The 17,202-nt window shown below is 46.4% G+C and overlaps 1 protein-coding gene across 7 annotated transcripts in view; it reads right to left on the minus strand.

Moving 5' to 3' along the window:
* Positions 1-17,202, minus strand: part of LOC105684152 (teneurin-m) — a 374,554-nt gene that overhangs the window by 248,494 nt on the left and 108,858 nt on the right. The window contains exon 1 of one of the 7 annotated variants that reach the window (XM_048656240.1): positions 6,643-6,709. The exons of the other annotated variants lie outside the window; for them this stretch is intronic. The gene's annotated coding sequence lies outside the window, so the exon portion shown is untranslated. Of the gene's footprint in view, positions 1-6,642; positions 6,710-17,202 lie in introns of those variants that run through there. 7 annotated transcript variants of the gene reach the window in all.

The following is a 17,202-nucleotide window of genomic DNA, read 5'->3' on the forward strand; positions in this document are numbered from 1 at the left end:
AGTGCAGTATACGCAGGTTACAGAGAACTCGAGTCGGCATATTTTCTGGTGGTAAAAACGAGTGGTGGTAATTAAAAAACTACGCTCATACAAACTCACTTTGCACGCTCATTTCCATCAGACATTTAGTTTTTCTATTGAAATCGCGTATAAGTAGGTATGTACGTAGAGCTCGTAGCCCCCGGGCGATTTCCGACGAAGTACGATTTAATTGAAGAATTATTTGATACGGAATAGCGCTAAAAGTTCCGCACAAGATCGAGGTACGCTGTATTAGGTCCGTTGATTTCGCGACTGTTGAATCGAGAAGGAGAAGAAGAAAAAAAAAAATAATAATACATCCACCGCGTTCCTTTCAAAGGGATTCGAGCTCGACGAAAATGAACAGAGCCAATATCAATCTTTGAACACTGCAGAAGTCAGAATTGGTAATTTAGCCGTATTAGACTTCAGACAAAACGATCCGATCCCGACCAAATCCCAGTAGAGGCACCCCCTTAGAAATTGTAATTTATATTTAATTTCATGCACTGCACCCTCTCTCGCGCCCCATGAGTTTGCGGCGAGTGCACGCGGGGCTAGTTCTCGTGCCGCCGCGATGTCTGTTTCGCATCTTTTACGAGCCCAACGCATGTGGCGTTTCGACTGCAACGCGTACATGACTCACGACGCGTGCAGACAAAAAAACTTGAAGGAAAAAAACGAATGATCGAGTGGATGAACGGGCCACCGTTACGTCCTGTCTTTCTTTTGCCGAGGACACGCCACGGGGGGCGGAGACTCATGGAATTGCACGCACCTGGACGCGAGTGGTAGAATACAGGTGGATTCCGGTGACGCGATTCATAATTTTATTGCGATTTCGTTCCTTCGGTTAGTTCGGTCATTGTAATTCTTGATTAGGAATAATTATGCGGGGGTTATCGATCGTTCGATGTTCGTGTCGCCGAGACACGCAGCCAGCGAATACATAACCGCCGCTGATTTTCTAGACGCAGAAGTTTAGAGGGAGATCGAATATATGTATACCGTGGCTGCTCCGAGGTAACGACGCCGAGCGTCGCGACGTCAATTTATTCACCCGGGGTTTGAGGAAATGATTTAGGTTCGCCTCAAATACTATTTTATCTCATCCTATTAGGACCTCGGGGGGCCGGAGATACCTGATTAAGAATGCACCCTTCTTTCGGGTGTCCGCCAACGACGAACCTCGGGCTGGTGACATTAATAGCGGACCTCAGCCGCGCGATACCCCGCAAGCTCCCGGCTTATATTTCATTCATCCTCCTTGATACTCGCTTCGGTTTCTATATTAAATCTTTATACACGCGGTCTGACGTCTGCCGAGGTCGAATCCGACGTCTTAACAATGCCCTATACACCGATCTTTATCAAATATCCATTACAGAGGGCGTCCCCGAAATACTTCAACGGCGTATATTGCGGTGAGATGAAAAAAAAAAAAGAAGAGGAAAACGCACGTAAGGAAGCCATATTCACGTGCCGAGTGAACGTGGTGGCGTTCGTCCGTTGTAAAAATAAAAGATGTCGCGAAGAGTTGTCGTCCGAAGAAAACGAATACGAAAAACAAAATGATTTTCCGCTTCACAGTCGAACGGTCGGTTGTTTAATTCAGGCGAAGCCTTCGGGGGGAATGTATGCCGAGGGCAATTTTTGGTGTTAAAATCGCTACGGGGGTGGAAATAGCGGGCGTTAACGGGAATACTAATCCAAGATCACAATTTACAAGTTCTTTGTTTCGCAGCTTTATAAATCTAAGCTAATAGCCTGGCGCAAGCCGTGCCAGTGAACGCCAAGCCAACAAGCGATTGCCTCCCCGTGTTTCCCAGGCTTCTCACGTCTCGCGCATACTAAATAGCCTCCCGAAATATAAATTTAAACTTGCCCTTCCGTACCGTTGCTCCGCTCTTTTAAACGTTAAAGGTCCCTCTTTGCCAATTAAAAATATTTTCGTGATATCGATCTAACGATAACACATAAATCCACAGCCCCGGACCCGTTTCCCCCCCCCCCCCCCATTATCCGCCGATGCACCGCGCTTATGGGTAAAGAAATTTTCGTCGATCTCATCAGCGCTTCATCTTCCTCGATCAGCCGCTCCCCTTTAACACCTATTAAACTTATATCGGGTCCACACCGACGGGGGCTCCATAGGATCGTTACGGAGACTTCGGGATACGGGACTAACTAGACGGTAACCAGATTACAAAATTATAGATTATCCCCGGCTGAAAGTCGCCTTCGAAAAGCTGATCAGCCCCGGGGTCTCTATATTCTTGTCGGGATCGATAGCCCTCAGGTGTTCATTGTTTCGATGATATTTCAGTGATTTACGACGCCCGACCGAATGAGACATCGTACTTTTTGCTAATTGACTCGGCGAACCCCGACAATTATGATCCTATCAGGATTTCCCTTATGCTTTCGGTCCCCGGTGCGAGTCTCTCGCCCCGAGGGACGCAACTTGAATAATTACATCCTTGGCGACCCGGACCCTTGATCTGACGGGGAAAATCTGATCGCGAGTGCGCAAAATCGCCGGACCCAGATATATCGGAATTCTTCTTTACATTAAACAGTTTGAAAGCAATTTTCCGAAACGATTTTATCAAATCGGAGTATCGCGTTGGATAGACGTTCGGCGATTCTCTCGGCTCGAATCGCATGAGGGGATTCTGTTTCAATGTAAACTGGTCGGTCGATTTTAGAAACTCGATTATTCGTTTTATCAGTTTTATGCTCGCGTGCGGAAAAATTCCGATACTCGTGTAAGGCTCGTTGTCGCGACGCTTAGCAGGACGGTCACGGTCGGAAAAGACGGCGGACGAACGGAGAAGAAAGGCTTTTAGGATCGGATTCTGCCAGCTAAGGTGAGCTTTTTTCAATCAACGTTATCGCGCACTTGGCAGCTCCGTCGTACTTCGAACGGTGGTTCACGGCGGACCGAATAAAGCACACGCAAGGCTACTGCCGCGAGATTTCGAGAAGAAAACCCGACGGCGGGAAGGGGCGAGGAAAAAGGTAAAGGAAACGGAAAAGGGTGCCGGAAGGGGCGGAAGAGAGAGGAAAAGGCCGGGGCCCCCCCCCCCCCCCCCCGATAGCCCACGGGAGTCGCCGGAGAAGTCCGCGTAGTCCGATCACGTCGTCGATGAATGGTCTGACGAGACTCTCGAAGACTCTGCGAGACAATCGCTTGGGAAATCTGAGGTCCTCCCTTCCTGCCTCCCCCCCAGGTATTCTCCGTCTTTCTCTCATGAGCCGTTCGCCGCACAGTTCCGTCTCTTTCCATCCTTTTTTTTCTGCATTCGTCAGATCCTATACAGCGGCACTTAATCACGCGCGCTGCCAATGATGCGATTAAATTAAAGAGAGAGGCGCTCGAGCGATTCGACGATTATCGAAGATCCGAAGATCGCTGATCGCGTTACAAACGGGAGGAGAACCGATACCCTTTTCCCGGAGGTACGAATCCAGCGGTACAAAGTGACTGACCGACTGACCGAACGGGAGTTTTTTCGACCGCTCGAATCTGGGCTGATTTTCGATATTCTGGGCTTTTTGATCGACGCTTTACCCGGACGAGTGGCAATGATTTCGCGAAAGAAAGTTTACTCCGTTCCAATCGATACGGGGGGGATTCTTATCCTCACCTTACCGCCGCAATACCATCGTCGCACTTCTTCTTTCGTCTCTGACTCGACTCTATATCTGATCAGGGATGTTATACCGAGTCTGAGTGCGACTTCAACTTCATTCCTCTTTTCAGAATTATCGTACCTTCGTTGTCCCGCGCGGCGAGGTATATATCGGCGGGGCAGGGCAAGTACCTCGATGAGATGATGCACTTTACAATTTCCATACGTAAGCTTAGCCTCTCTTGCTTTTCCTTTTAGACGCACCCGATTCACCGTAGCAGGACGATAAAACTTTTTACAAATTCCCATTGAGTCTGTTCTTTTGTACGGGCTTTTTAACATGGAATAGAGTCGACTCCGCGTACATACGTACGTATGCCGAAGTGAAACTGCGGAGGCTTGCGAAGCGCACAGCGACGCGTAGAGCGGAGTCCTTTGATAATTACAGCGAGGGTATGCTTATCGTAAGTTCATTGGTGAAAAATTGAGAAGTCGATTTTTCGGAAATTAAAATTTAGCGAAAGAAAAAACTACATTTCGTTGGATTCATAAAGTCGTCTGGACGGTGAACTCCGATCCACGAGTCATGAGATATCCCATTGTTCGACTCAACTTATTTCTCATATGATCGAACAGTTGAACTCGTGTCATCCCGCGCCCCGTTGCCAGTTGAAAATAACGTGAGTAGAAAACTAATAACGCGAGATAAATGAATGAAAATAAAAGAGATCGTCGTGGCGAGGGGAAAATAGAAGCGAGTTGCACCGCTAAGAGAAAGAAGTAAGTAGGAAACAGCGCAGCAATCCTGACAATAAAGTCGACGGTCAACCGCCTCACGGCGCAACCGGAGACCGCGGTAATAGTTTGTCCACGTGACAAACATGCCCCGTACCACTTTACCGCCGGTATAACTCTTTGTCTTTCCTTTGTCCTTGGCAGATATACTCGCGTACAATTCTCCCCCCCCCCCCCCCCTCCGTACCTTACTCCACTTTCTTTTTCCAAAGCAATGTACCAACTACGCCACGTTCACGGGGACGTAGTACCCCGAAGGTATACACGCCGTCCCGTCAATTGCTGCCTGCACGCGGTCTTTATGAGTTTGTCAAGTTATAACGCCGATGTCTTATACGTGCAAAGCTTGCGAACGACCTTTTACCTTTTATCGCCGATCCTTACTCACCTGCCGTAGATTACGGAGGCAGAGGTATTTATTTCCGCGGCTTACTCAGCGGAAAAAAGATCGACGCGCTTATCGTTACACGTTTCACTTCGGAGAATCATCGTCTATCGACAACGGCTCGTTACAATTTCGACACTCGTACTTTTCGGAGATGATAGTTCCTCAAGCATAATTAAAAGATAATTTCTCATTCGTTCCGGGGCCTTTGATCGCTTAATTACTTCGCTCGATTAGAACTGGAGTCCGGGGGTAGCTGCTGACGAGATATTTAAGTGAAACGCGACGTAGCGACCGGAGAAGAGACGGAGACCCTGGGAGGTCTCCCTTCCCCGAGGTCTCCGGCTACCTCTCCTCGCCCTCTGAACCTTCTCGAGGCGAAGGTCCCCCCGCTGCATTCACGCGGCGGGCGGTTACGTTGCGTAAATACGATTCTTCGGTACACCTCTTTGTATTATATCAACGAGGACGCGGGAATCGACAAAAGTGCGCTAGGCCCTGAACTGGCTCAACGTGTTTTTGGAGGGGGCGGTAAATTTTCTGAACTCGTAAGATAAGAAACTCGTTCGTTTCTAAGGCTATAAGCCTTAATTAGTAACTCAAAATTCCCATGCACTCTTTTTTTACCTTTTTTAACTTCCTTCTTTTCGATTCCAAGTAAACATTCGGATTTCATCGACCACTGAGCCTATCACGAATCATATTGAAGACGAAGAAATTTTCAATTAAGTCATTCCCCTTTTGATGATCACACGTGCGCTTCTAATAAGTAAACTCGATTATCTGGAATTCGTGTGTACGTAAAACGGTACGTATGAGGCTATAAAACGAAACGATCACCCACGTGTATTCTTGCGTTGTCGTGTTGTGTCGTCAAAGCCGTTGAAATTTATTTATTAATAAAAAAATGACGGGAAAAAAACTGAAAATATGTTTGTAATGAAAATGGTGGAAAAAGAAAAAAAAAAAAAAAAAGAAATGAAATGAGAATAGCCGCGCTGTACAGCGAACACGAAGGAGCGACACCGGGGGTACCTGTCGGCAACGCCCACGCCCTCGATGTTGTCGCCCGTAAAACGATCACCGGGATTCGTCGGTGCATCGTGTCGGAAAAAAATTCAGCGCGACTATTCGATGTCGTCCATTTTTAGTGGTGTAAGAAAAACCGAATGCGTATAACTTACAGGACTGGGAATGAGGTCCTACGCGAGGCGGCAGCGGCAGAAGCATCAGCCTCTTTAGCATAACGTGTGGATGCTGAGAGAAAACTCCGGCGAAACGAGGTGTGTGTATTCCATGGATGGAGAAAGAAAAAAAACTCCAAAGAAATTCTTTACGAGCTTACTTTTTAAGTCGTACAGACATAGTTATTGCCTCCGGAGTTTTTAATTTCGGATGGCTTGTCCGTCACGGTTCAAAGTTTGGGGGCAAAAAATAAACCCGAGTATATATACGCCGAGCTCGTATAAAACGGAGGATGGTGAGAAATATGGTATTGATACGGCGGTTTCGCCTTTCGGTGATGGAGGGCGAGATAGAGTTAAAGACGAAAAGCGATAAAGCGAGAAGGAATACGGGTAGAAAAAAAGATAAAGAAAGAGTAGGCGTTAGGTATAGACGAAGCGCGGAACGTCTGGGCATAAATCTTTCCGGACGGTTATCAATTTCTTCTCAACAACTGGAAAAAGGCGGAACGGGAGGTCAAGCGAGTATATCTGTCAATCAGGTCGGGGGTAAAGTATCGCAGGGCATTCGATATCGTCGTCTGAGAACAAAAACGAATCGAATCGCGCCCTGTATCCTTACCATTCTTTCTGTAATCCTCGGTTTTCACTCACTCGCGCGTACGACGACGCAACTCGATGTTCGCTTAACGAATGAAATAATTCAAAGAATTATTAATCACTGTTTCCAAAAATTATTCGATTAGGCGAAAAGTGGATATTCCATCCGGGAAAATAAAGTGAAACCGACTCACCCACCGTGTCGCGATAATCACGAACGATTATAGACCGGCTCTCACTCGGAGACCTGTCGATACACTGATTGTAAATCACAATTTCCAGCTGTAGTACGTACGCACGGTGTTGCTGATGTTTACTACGTGTAAGTCAAGCCGTTTAACCTTTCATAAATTGATGGGATAATAGCGTTATCGTACACTGCAGCGCCGGTGAACTTGAAGATCATTTGTCTGACGTCAGCGTGTCGGGTGTATAGTTTAGGTAATCGTATACGTCGACCGTATAGTTCTCGAACGGTCGAACATTTAGCACAAGTGGGAACTGCGCCGTGATACGGTGTAATTACGGCAACGCGATTGCAACGATGATTTTCGTTTTTTCTGAATTTGGAAATTTTCGAATAGGAGAACTACGGATGAACATTTCCCCCGCCAATCGATTCAACATCAACGCCGTGCTACGCGGGAATCGAAAGTCGAAGGGGAAAAAAAAATCACCAATAATACCCCAGGTGAATTAATTCGTGTAGACATGAACCTGCTAAATCCATGACACAACCTGTGTGCGCCCACTTAGAGGTAATCCGAACTAGCTGAGACTACGGTGAACGGTATCTCCGATTACTTTGCGGCTCCCACGGAGCGGTGGAAGTCCTCCACGGTCGCCGCGTCGGTCGGGGCCCCTCGGGCGCGTGCAACGTGGTGTATAAACTGTCCTTTACGGTAGTACGTAACACTACCCGGTTGCTGACAAAGAATCCAAGAACTTGCCGCTCACGTCCGACCGGGAGCTGCCACTGCCCGTGTCCTACCTCACGGAGCTTACCTTGTAAATACGCGCGGGTTACACGCGCTTCGTCCGATGTAACACGCGCCCCGCACGAAGCCAGTTTTTTATTCGGGGAAATACGCCGTAAAAAAGACTACGCATCGTTGAAGAATTTCCCACCGTTCGCTTACAATGGCGCGGCGTTCAACGATTATTCGGCGAATGGGAATTCCGTTTTGGGGCAGCTACTCCACTTTCAAATGGACGAAATTGGGCAATCGAATCCGACTTTTTTTGAATCGAGTTTTTTCTTTGTGAAAAATTCACACGAGTCACGCGTCATTCGTGCAGGAACAATCGAACGAATCACTCGGATTACGAAGTATATTCGACACGAATGTATTCCGGAATCAGGAAAAAAAAAAAAAAGAAAAAAAAACGGAATATCAAGTTAGGATATTTTTCGTAGGACGGAACGTATCCACCCAGTACGTTCAATTCATTGTACATTCTCGTTGGATGCGGGCCGGAAGCAACGGGAGGTTAAGCTTTGGTACGTCCGGGTGAAAAAGTGTGGGGTAAACGGGGCAAGGTATAAAATAAATTTGCATCCTCGACCACTTAACGGTTGCCTGCATCAGCCTCGTAGGTGTCTGCAAAGTGGCGAGCGGTAGCAAGAGCTAATTTGCTCTCGTTAGCGGGACTGCGTACATCGCCGCGCATAACGAGCCTCGTCGTTTTATATAGTTCCATTACACTTACGTCGTGTCCGAACACGGGGATAATGTATTCGCGCTCTGCAAAACTAAAAATTATGAAGCTCGAGTATATCCAACGGGCAACCCCTGGCCCTCCGCTATCGGCAGACTCGGGATCTGCGGAAATTCCGGCGCGTAATTGGAATAAAATAATTGGACCAAAGCAGCCGCTTCTGATTCTCTGCGATAAAACAAAGTTTACTTCATATTTTTTCAACTAAATTAATTTTCTCGCCCACATGCATCAACCTCGGTTTCCCGATAACGGGAGACACATCCAGTCGCCCGCATTTCGTCTGATATTCGAGCGGTATCTGGTTACGTGTTCGATCTATTATTTCGTCGGGTAGGCAAACCCTGGAAACGCTCGAATTTTATACACGAGATCGGTTGTAGACGAGGCCAATTTGGGTAGCCTCGCCGCGCGTGTCGCGCGGCCAGCGTTTCTGCGATGTAACGCTTTTTACATTTGGAACGCGCTCAACAGATAGAAACAATCATTCATCGGGCAAACTGGCAGATCTGGTGCCGCTACACCGTTATATTCGGCAAATGAAAAGAGGGGGGCGGGGGTGGAAGGGAGGCGAAACGGTGTATCGCATACCCCATCTCGCACATGTGCCGCGAAGCAGCCAGGTTTTTTTTTCCTCGTTACGGTGGGCAGGTTTTTACACCGAGCCAGCGAATATCAAAAGCAGCTTGCTCGGAATTACCACTCCGATGCTCAGGTGAGGTTACGGTATCCGGTGTTGGGCTGGAATATATATAGATGGGTGTCAGCCTGCTGGTTAGCCTGCTGGTTAGAGGGAACGGAGGATGGGGTTGAAAATGGGTATGAGAATGGAAATGGGGTGACTCGGTACACCCGAGTGGCCACTGAGCAGAGATACCACCGCTGACAAATAAGCCCGATTACAATGGGCAAACTCGGGTGCCGTCCTGACGTTGAGGAATGATAGCTCCACTTGTTACAAAACGTTTGCCCCGACTCCCCACATCCTTTCCTTTTCCGTGCGTGGTAACATCCTTGGGTTAAGATTACACGTAGCAGCCACGCTTAATCTGGACACACTTAACACCCGTGCTACCGCAATTACATCAATCCCCGTCTCCGACTAGCGCGAAAAAAAAAAAGATGCGATAGATTTTACGGACGTCGAAAAGCGATCGATTTCTTTTTTCTCTTTTTTTTTTCCTTTCTTTTGCAACATTTGTCACTGTTGTTAGAGTCGTTCATGTGGACCTATTGATTCGTGGTGATGAACTTTGAAACGAATATTGAAATCCACTGGAACGAAGTCTGAAGCGAAATATTCGCGAACAGGATACCGTGTCAATCTAAAACCAAAACTGTTTATAGCCTCATCAATTAATCAGGTATCCCGGGAGGCTGGAATACCGCGAAGACCTGACAGACGGATGTAGCTGATCATACCGTTGATTTATTATGAAGTGAGGGTTGATGAAATTCTTATTGGAATGCTAAATACTTTAAACAAAAGGTCGTAAGTGGTGATAATTCAATCGTCACAATAGTTGCTACACATTTTGCACACGCGGTGTAAAGTGAGATGAGATGAAACGTGGAGAGGGTGAGACGTCGGCTGTTTTATCTCGCGGATCAAATCCCGCATATGTCAGCGGAAATCTACAAGAAGATGAATTAATCGACTGACTGCAGTATTCTCAGGAAAAATCGTTCCTCAAGTTAAGGTGTAAGATTATGCGGTGACTATGATACACGAGTGTATTTTTTTTGGATGAACAGACACATTTAATCGTATGTTTCACGAATACAGCCGAGTCATCATACCCTGTCCACGGAACAATTCCAAGCATTCCTGAAAGCGATACATGGACGACAACTCGATCACTCCGAAAAGTGAAGAATTGGCGATACCTCAATCAATTTTACATATAGATCAATTCAGCCTCCAGATTCGGATTCGAGAGATTAAATACGTGAGAAGAGCATAGTAAACCCACTTAAAGAAAAAAGATTGAATACTGACCCTAAAATCGAAAAAATTCCAAGTCAGGCAGACACGGTCGCGCGGTTTGTTGTCGGGCGTCACCTCTGCTCAGCCCCGAAGGTGACGTCTCACAACAAAGCGCTACGCTGCTGGCTACGCTGACTCCAGCAAAGCTCGGACTAGCTGGTAGATTGAGGAATTCAAATATTTCGACTCATTCATGGATTGCGATAAATCAAAGTGGGTCTACGACTAAAACCAATCGATATGTCTTATAATTTTTCCGCCCCCAACAGCGAATAATTGATGATTACTCGATCGATTGCATGAGTAGATGATTATGGCTTTCAGATTTGGATTCCTGAGCTGATTATACGTGAGATTACTCTTGAAGAAGCAAAAAAAATATTCGATTTTTGAGCAAAAAATAAATCCTGTTTTTAATTGGATCTAATATACTTTTCTTACGTATTTTGAGCTCAGGAATCCGAATCTGAAAGAAAAATTGATCTATCTGCAAAAATGATCGAGTTATCGCCAATTTTCAGCTTTTTGGGGTCAAAAATAAAAAATTGATTTTTTAGTCTACCTTAATGTAATTTGAGCTCAGGAATCCGAATCCGAAAGAAAAATCGTCATATCTGCTAAAATGACCGAGTTATCCCCATTTTTTCGCGATTTTCGGCATAAATTTGAGAATATCTCGAAGGGAAAAAATCGTAGCTCAATTTGGACAATGGATTCATGTTTCTGAGGTCAAAATACATAAGAAAAGTGCCATACGATCAATTTTAAAAAATAAAAATTTTTGGCCAAAATTTGAAAAAATCGTAAGGGGTACCCCTTGGAAAAATCTCAAATTTTGGCCGAAAATTTTTATTTTTTAAAATCAACCGTATGGCACTTTTCTTGTGGATTTTGACCTCAGAAACACGAATCCGTTGAGAAAATTGAGCTAAGAATTTTTCCCTTCGAGATATCTCGATTTTTCTGGTCCAAAAAGTGGAAAATCGACGATAACTTTTCTAATTTTATAGATAGATCAATTTGGCTTTCAGATTCGAATTTCTGAGATCGAAACACACAATAATAACATATAAAATAAAATATGTTTTTTTGGTCGAAAATGAAGTATTTTCAAAATCAATTGTAGGACACTCTTTGAACGTAATTTGACTTCTGAAGCACGAATCCATCAACTGGATTGAGCTACGACCAAATCCAATCGACTTATCTCCGTCAAACCCATCGTAGAAGCGAAAAATTGCCGAACGCAATTGTACGTTTCGATGACTAGATACGAGTTAGGAGAATGAATAAAAATCTCACTCCAAGTTTTCAACTCTATCGGACGGCCGAGCATCTGTAATCAGCGGCATTACATAACGTGCAATATTACGCGAGAAAATTTGAGGCGAGGAAGTTCGATGGGCGGAAGAGAATGGAATTGAAAAATGGTAGAACTACGCTATCTATCGAATTCACCCGATTAGAATGAGCATCGCGGAGACTACTGTTCGGTATTATATACGTGTCTGCCGGTATTTCCGTAATCCTGTGGGATTTAACAACCCAGAGAACGTCCCTCGGTGAAACATTGAAATATTAAACGACCGGGCTGTGTTTCGCAGTTGGTACCATCCGCTGACACAATGAATATCGTACCATCCCGTGGTGGACGGTGGGACGTCCGCCGGGTCTGTTCGTGCGGTAAATATTATAATTACTCCGATCTATCTGACATAACTCGTTTATACATACCGACATACGTGCTCTAGATGTGCATCCGAATACTCCGCAATTCCCGGTGCGATGTATCTGCCCTACTTACGCACACGAACGCACACACATTTACGGAAAACGTACCGAGTCCGCGATCATACAAAAACGTCCGAATATGTCGAACCGTGGATCGGCACCCCGACATGCAGTCGGAACGCGGTTTGTTTCCTCCTCATCCCGCAGGTCCCGGAGAGCTCGGTCGCGGGCATGCTTGTCGCATAAATGTATGTACGTCGATAAAATTCGCTCATATATATTTAGATATTGGCATGTTACCTGCGCCTGCAACGCCGCGCGACATCCCCGTGCGACGGTGCGTTATAATTTATGCGACAAGTCACGCCGCGAATCTCCCTCCCTCCCTCCCTCCACCCCGATCCCACCCCCCGTAAATGCGTACGGGGATAGGGGATATTCCGCGAGGGTGGAAAAGTTTCGCAAACGATCGGCAAACTTTTTTGACATTTTCTACCGTCACTCCGATTCCGAAACCCCTTCGTCAACGGCCCACGCGATGAATCTGGTATTAAACGAGACCGTCACGGAATCATTCATTTCACCTGGGGGCATGGAATGTGGATCGCGCGATGTACGAGTGTGCTGGTGTATAGAAAAATCCGACAATGCGGTCGCGGCGTTTTTAAGTAGACCGCTGGATCGAAGCGTGAGAAGAGAAGTGAGAGAACGAAGAAAAAACTATTTAAATGCGCCGCGAGCCGGTGACAAAACGGTGGGGACAAAAGGCACGTGCATAGAGAACGCGTGCCCCCTGTGATAAAAGAGAAGAAGAAAAATAGTACACTTTGGTGTACCCGGAATCTCCTGGGAGACAAAACGGTCGTTGAGACAAAATAAACCACCTGCGGCAAACACACGGAAAAGACACAAGTGATCAAGACGAAGAAAAAGAAGAAGGTAAAAGACCGGAGGATGGAATTCTTTGCAACACCTAACAATTCCGTACGGTTCATAACTACGAGGAATTCACTACTTGACTCTGAAAAAACGCTAGTCAATTTTGATTCGGGGAAAAAAAATATCTCCTTCGGAGATCCGAACTGAAACGAACTTGATTCAAGTTTGTCTATGATAGGAAAATTCCAGCCTAAGACTATTTGCTATGTATTATACCCTGCGAACGCATATATATATCCGATGACGTATGTAAGGACAGAGGTAGGCAGGTGGACCGTTGTGGGCGGTAAAGGGTGAAGTGTCTCGAAGGTTCAGAGGTATTTGGTACGACACGGTAAAGCGTGTGAATCCATTCGGTCCTTCAGTCGCGAGTAAATCCTGAGAAGCGATTTCAGGGCTCAAAGTAAAACGGGCCGTTTGCTTTGAGAATCTCTTGTCCCGTGCGAAATTTAAAAGCGATGAATGTTGATTCCCTCAAAACGGTCGTCGAACGGCTGTATCCCAAGGTCCTTCGAAAGTATACGTCCGACGATACAAAATATATTTTACATCTCCCGAGCTGCGGGCTAGCCAAAAACAGGAAAATAGCGTGGCTAGGTGATCCCGACGTTCGGGTCAAGGGAAGGCTCGCTATAGGACGGTTTTCGAAGAATTGACCCAACGCACCAGATACCGTATCTCGTTATCGTTTTGTAGAAATCTTAACGCGAAGCCGAAGGCGGCTGGGAACCACAGCCAAACGACGTTCGCTAAATGGACACGGGCCAGGGGCAGTAAAAGTACGCGCATAAAAACCTTCAGATATGACCGAAAATAGGGGGTAGGCGAGTGTCGGTCGCGTACATAGCCGGGACGACGACGAAGTGGAAGCTGCTGATGGGCCGCCGAGATCCGAGTCGTTGCAGCTTATGGTGGAAATCACGCTTGAAAGCGAGAGTGACGGGGCATCGATAGATACCGATGATATATGGACCGCCCCGTTTCCCTCTATTTTTCGCGCCCCTCCGATTCCTTCTCTCGCAACACCGATATTATCATCGAGCGAACGGGTGAAACGAAATCCATGGTTCGTTCTAAATACTGGAAGTAAAAGTGGGCGTAATTTAAGGCTGAAGAAATCGCGTGAATTGGATGAATTAAGGAAACGGAGTGAACGCGTCAACAAAGCTGCGTAATGAAGATACCGGGCCTGGGTGGCGGTACCACCGCGAAGAAGGGAAGGAGAGGAGGAGAGAGACGGTACGGAGGGGTTGGAATGAGGTAAAGGGGGTGGGGAGGGGGGGGGGGTTGGGAAAAGCGTGGCATAGAAATACAGCGCGCTGTCGGCGCGCCAGATGCTGCCAGCCGATGGAAATGTAAAACTGTGACAAGTCCCGGAATAAAGTAGCTGAATAAAATACAACTAAATCCCCCCGCCGGTGTTCCTTCCTACTGGAATTCCTCGGAAAAGTACCCGAATGAAATGCGCCGAAGTTGTTTCGCAGAATGCTGCAGCGCATCCGACTTCTCGAGATAACAAGGGCGTTCCGCGATCTCCGCTAGCGAATGTTATTTTTAATTTTATGATCGAACGGGAAAATCTTTCCTCGATTCTCGTGCGGCTCTCCTTCCGATTCAAAGGTCCAATTCCATTCGCATTACACATGCCTTCGCCGCGCGATGCGAGCGGACAAAGAAAGATAAGGAAAAAAGGTCAAGCTTCGATCCCGTTCCATCGGACTCACAATCAGTCGGATTCGATCGGATCGTTGCAATATCGTATTCCGCCGCTATTCCGAGAATAAATGTTTGAAATAACGATAAAGTTTGTTTGAGAACTACAGCAGCGTGACGGGCGTCGGTGAAGTTAGTAACTTTATGCTCGACTTGTTTAGATTGGACAGGAAACATCGTGCGCCATTGTTAGTAATTTGGCACTTCGAAGTCAAGCAGCCTGTGTAATTCAACTACTGCCATGGTTTACTACGGGTGTCCGGATGTCGCTCTACCTAGCTACCCGGTTACCGTTGCTGTTGCCGTCGCCGCCGATGCTACTCCTGACCACCAACGTACACCGACCGCCGACAAAACTTGTGCGGGGAAAACAGGAGACGCGATACTTGAAGACAAAATTATAGCTATAACGAAGGTGTTGCGAGGAGGGCGCGATTCGGATTCGAATTCTAGTCGGTGCGAATATTGCAGTTCGCGCGCCGATTCAACCGCGGATAGCATCCGATTATTTGTCTATCCGTTCGCAGCTGGATGTGCTATTTCAATTGGACCGTGCATAAAGCCTAGGTAAGAGCTGGAGGTGTTACGAAGCCGTGAACGCGATTAAGTTAGCTGCTCGGCGAAAGTATTTGACAAATTAACCGTCCGCTCAAGCTGACAACCTTGATTCTCATTCATCTCCGGTAGAAACGTCGCGCGACATGCAACGCCGAAACTACCGACACACCCGAGTCCGACGTATAACGTGCATGCGCTCCGCGTATATCACCGCGCATGTATAATTCGAAACAGTTTAATTTTCACTCCATTCCTCCAGAATTAACTGCGTCTCCGTTGTAACTGCGATTAAATGACCGTGCAACGCGAAACGGAGCGAATATTTTAACGCGGTTATCGGTACGCGGCGAAGTTGAGAGTTGAGGGAAAAAATCGGATGAAAAGCTGGTCGACTATTTTCAGTTTTACGAACCCATTTTTTGGGAGACTGACGATTCGTTTTCCGCACCACTTTACCGTTATTGATGAAAAACGGTCAATTTTCGGCTTTATTCTTCTTTCTAAAGTCTGAGTATGATATTTATTTCGCTGGATACAGTCCGAGTTGTTTCCATAATTCATATACCCACTATCTTAACGAAACAACCGCGTTATTCTACCTCCTAGTGCTCCGCCGTAAAGAAGATAAGAAGGGAGAACTTTTGGTCTAACTTCTAATGCCCCTTTTCTCGGGCATTTAAAATCCGTAAATTTTCATAACGGTTGCAGAACTTCGACGTTTTACCACCCCTCCCGATGGTTCCAAAAAGGGGAGATCGCGTAAGGTAACATTGAATCGACCCCTCGATATGCACCCAATGTGTAAAATATACATGCACAAGGGTGGAATAGAAAAATGATAGCACTCCAACATTTTTCCTATCTCCTCCAGACTACTTCTGAACATACAAAGCATCTGAGGTATTTTCGGCAAAATCACTCAGTCTGACCGTTATATGTTTTCGTTCAATCTTTGCTTCGGATCTCAGTTTTTGTGCGTGGATTGGATCAAGCCTAATTTTTTGGTCATCGGTCGGATGATTCGACGATGAAATCCGGTGCGATATTTGACCGAAAAATTATGATTCGTGAGAGAAATTAGGGTGGAGAGTCGTCGTCGCGTATTCCATCAAGTTAAAACGACTTTTGAATATTTGTTCAGGTGAGAGGGTTGACTTCCAGCGATACAAATATTAACGCAATTGCAGGGCAAAGGTTGAGGGTGACCCGGGGAAGCCATTGTATACAGAAACAATAGTAATTAGCCTTATCTACAGTCAGCAAGATTGCGAGGCAACAGAATCGCCTTCCATTGCGCTCGTATTACTTACCCATCCCGTCTCGTACCGTCCCAACCCATCCCATCCCGTTCCGCCGGCGCTACCCTCTGATTTCCCTGTCTTAGAACTGCTGTTATACCGGTTAATATCCGGTCTCAACGTCGTGAGATCTTGGATCGGATCTTCCGGCGCCATTCCGACCGCGTAAACTTTACGCCTTCCCCCCCTCGACGATACCGTTCTTCCTTTCGATCAGATAGCCAACAAATTACCCCTAAGGAGATTCGTACACTCCTTTGATTATGACGGATGAACCCGAAGCCGGCGTGGACGTACGCTTGTGTAGAAAACTCGTTGTAACGGAACTCGGCAACGCTGGGGTCTTCCTTTGAATATACAACGCATCGCGATCCGTACGGTCGCTTTGCGAAGGCTCGAACGAACTCTGGAAGATTGTTTTATATTTTCGAGGGGCTCGAGTCGCCCCGGTCATCGCGGACGATTTCAACGCGACATCGAAGAATCGAATCACGCTCGGATATTTGAAAGTGAACATCGGCTAAAATTCATTCCGCCTACCGATGCGAATCCTGCATAGCGAATCGGTTTCAGCTTCCACGTTTCATTTCCGATAAAATTTACTCCTTCCTCAATATTCCGTTGCACGATTCTCGAG

The sequence above is a fragment of the Athalia rosae genome, chromosome 5 (assembly GCF_917208135.1).
Source record: "Athalia rosae chromosome 5, iyAthRosa1.1, whole genome shotgun sequence".
NCBI classification, from domain to species: Eukaryota; Metazoa; Arthropoda; class Insecta; order Hymenoptera; family Athaliidae; genus Athalia; species Athalia rosae.